This window comes from Halyomorpha halys, unplaced genomic scaffold (genome assembly GCF_000696795.3).
Source record: "Halyomorpha halys isolate HHAL.00 unplaced genomic scaffold, Hhal_1.1 Scaffold30.1, whole genome shotgun sequence".
Classification (NCBI taxonomy): domain Eukaryota; kingdom Metazoa; phylum Arthropoda; class Insecta; order Hemiptera; family Pentatomidae; genus Halyomorpha; species Halyomorpha halys.
In genome coordinates, this window is record NW_027110126.1 from 1,500,382 (window position 1) to 1,504,102 (window position 3,721).

General features: G+C 27.9%; 1 protein-coding gene across 1 annotated transcript in view; it reads left to right on the forward strand.

Moving 5' to 3' along the window:
- Positions 1-3,721, forward strand: part of Pdfr (Pigment-dispersing factor receptor) — a gene marked incomplete in the record, with an annotated part of 376,134 nt that overhangs the window by 235,086 nt on the left and 137,327 nt on the right.

A 3,721-nucleotide genomic window follows, 5' to 3' on the forward strand; every position in this document is an offset into this window, starting at 1 on the left:
AAAAAAAATCCATTTTCTCGAATCAAACTTCTTTTTATTGTTCGGAACCCCTTACTTATCATTAAAATTGCGTATAACGATATCAGTTTTGGTTATAACATCTCTTCTGTGAAATCTTGTACCCTGCTATCAGAAATGAACTTATTCGAAAGTTTGTTATTGGAAAATTTCTCATTACCAATCTATCGATATTTTGTGAAAGTTGTGTCCAGGAAACAATGCTTAAGAAGAGTCATTTTCATGTTGGTATATTTATTATTCTCATTACCACGCTGCTGTCGTTCTATTGAAAAAGTAATTGTTTATTTTTTAATTCCACGGTTCTGCTACCAAATAATGGCTTTTTAAAATTGTGCTGTTGTTTTTGAATATCTGACTATCTAACTAGAATGTGGTATCTTTTATACTTCAAATTCTCATTACCGTGCAACAATAATTCTTATTACCACCACCGTATGTGTGAAATTTGGAATACTTCGGCAAACTAATGAACGCGACCGATATCTATAGATACGTTTATCATGATTAACACAATGTTTGATATATATATATATATATTGATATATTTGAACTGAGAGATAATTGACATTATAAATAAATACCATGGAATACTTTCTCATTAGATTTATTCATAATTTTTAGTTATAGAATTAATTTGTTGAGCCTTGTGAAAATATTGATTTAAAACATAAATTAATTAAGTTTAATAACTTATTTTTTAAAACTTCTAATGAAATTATTACATATTTTTAATAAATATCGTCTGCATCAAATAGATCCTAAAATGTTGAACATATGACTCATCATTTCAATATATGCAGCAAAATGCTTAAATTGTGTAATAATAATTATATGCTGGGCTGTAAGTATAAAAATACCGAAGGTTAATAATATTTCTCCAAACAATGTTATAATTCATTAATAATCAATTTGAATAAAAATATTGGTGTTTGAAAAAATATTTTTGAAAATATTGAACATTATTAGGACTCAATTTTAAGCTCGTTAAATACACTATTAAGTAGTTCATACACATTATTTTCCTAAGAATAGTAGTTTACATGATATTTGCCGAAGTTTATTCACAAATTCTTCTCATTATTTGAAAAAATATTGCTGTTTGAGTTAGCAAATTTACTTTAGTTAAAACAAAAAGTTAATTTTTTATTCCATGCTCGGTAATTTTCAAGTTATTGAGCATTCAATAAAAAATGAGCGAAAATTTCAGTTTTTTTGATTAGAATAAAATAAACCTCCAATATTTCGTAATATACTTAAAATAGTTCAATAACTATTTTTCGAGGATATTTACCGTCCTTGTTATATGGTCTAGGAAAAATTTGAATTATTTTTTAACAAAAAATTCGCGTTAGCTGTTGAAAAAATACTGTATCCGCAAAAATAAAACGTAATTTTGATGGGAGTGTATAGAAACACTCTGGCTTTCCACAATATTCCGGTAGCGTTTCTTTTCACAATTAAAGATGAAATATAAGCAACTTGGACCTTTGCAACTTGGTGTACACCAAATTTTGCAGAGTTACATATTCAAGCTTCTTGTGATGCATTAGGGGCCAATTACCATAATATAAACTTAAAAATATACGGTTACCATTTTAAAAAATCCGGCACATCAGGCCTGGTCACGCTCATGGCGAGGTTAATATTTTACTATCATCTTTAGCAAATATTTACTATTCTGCAACTTACAAGTGGCAAACTCCATTTATGAACCTTTCGAGAGTTGATTAATTATGAAATTTAAATAAGGAATTAAGCAACAGTCGAAGTGGTAGAAGACTTTCCTTCTTGAAGAATTTCCTTTGAATGGTAAAAACAAAATTCACCTTCAGAATTCTGAGTCTTAAGAATTCAGCAGGTTGGTGTCTTGGACAGATGAATGAACTGATTTGTCTCGTTGCGATTAATTCAAATTAATTAACACCTTCTTTTGTTGGTAAATGATAAATGTATATACTGTATTTTAATTTATGAACTCTAAAATTTCAAATATTTGTTCAGATAGACTTAAATATGGTCCGAAAATATAGTGGAGCGTTTTCTGATTGGGATTAAACGAATCGGAACAATTAAGTTCCTTAATGGCCATTTGTAATTTTTGGAAAAATGCTCAATTAACTTTACCGTAAAACCGGTCTCTCTTCTCTCTAAAGAATGTTTCAAATGCTGAATGCTATCTATTTTTTAAGGATGTAATTTTAATTGCTCATTAAATGATGTTAAATTTAAAATCATGCCTTTGAAAACATTTTTATTGAAAAATAATAATCTTAGTTTTCCTGTTTGCTTGGGTGTAGGTTGGTGTATCTTCGGTTATTGTTTATCAATCTGGTACATCACAACAGACAATTAATACAACAATATATGTTAATACAACAATACATGTTAATACAATAATACATGTTGACCAATTAACACTAATACTGCTCCCCTCCCCCGCCCCGTCCCTCCTCGCTCCATCAATAAAGGTTTTTTTTTCATTCATTACTTAACTTAGGGAACTATTTAACGAAGAAAGAACATAGGATGCAGCCATGGCTCACTTGGGATGCAGGCAGAAGAATGCAGAATATTTCATTTGGCGCTTTTCATTATCATGAACAGGGCCGGAATTTTCAATAATCTAAAATTTAACTTGAGTGCTAATTGAATAGTAATAGTTTCAAATCCTTAAGCAATTCGTAGTTTTTTTATTTGTTTAAGATTTACTTAAAACTTAAAATTTATAAAGTGATGAAAATTTAAAATGTACAATGAAATAAATCTAAACAACTACTATAATAAACCTTTCTTAGTAACAAACTACAATTTTATGGCTTTAAGTGCAGAAAAGCAGAAGTGCATAGAATTAGTTTTTAAAGAAACAATAAGATCAAGATTGATATCATTGAGATGAGGGAGATACAAAATACTCAAATTTCAACAAATGCTAAATGTTATTTTTAGTTCAAAAATATTTAAAAAACAAAGTATAATTCAAAACTATTCAGTTTCTAATTCAGCAAAACACAATTCCTAATTAGAATTTGTTGTACATTGACTCAATTGACTACAATTGAATTAGAAAATGAGCCACAACCCATTTATATTACAACACAATTTATATTAAAACATATACACATAAATAATAAAATAAAATATCATTTCACAAAAAAAAGAAATATGAACAATGAAATATAAGTAATACACATAATCAATGAAATAAAAAGTAAGGAAGAGGATAGAGAACTTTCTCAAATCAATTTCGTTCATCAATTCAGATCAATTCTTTCTGGTTGAAGACGGTTTCGTTAAGCAATACGAAGAAAATAATGTCAAAACGATTTATTTTTCCAATATCAATAATTAATAATTTTAATTATTAATTCTAAATTAACTGTGTCTAGCCATCATTTTAAGTTCACACTATTGATGAACCAGAACTAAAAATTTACTTTAAACTCATTTCATATTTTTTTTTTTTATAAAATAAAGTTTACCTAATGTATAATAAATTTACTGTGAGCATACCGAAATTTTCCGATTCAATATATATATATATATAAGTTACAGTATGAGTCAGCTGTTATTTCGATGTCAGCTGACTGAGGGGATCAGCTGATCGAACGTATATAAGAGATGTACCGAATACAATAAGGTTAGTATGTTACAGCAGTTCAAACGTGTTACATCTTATTCCTTCTTCTTTTTTTTTACATTT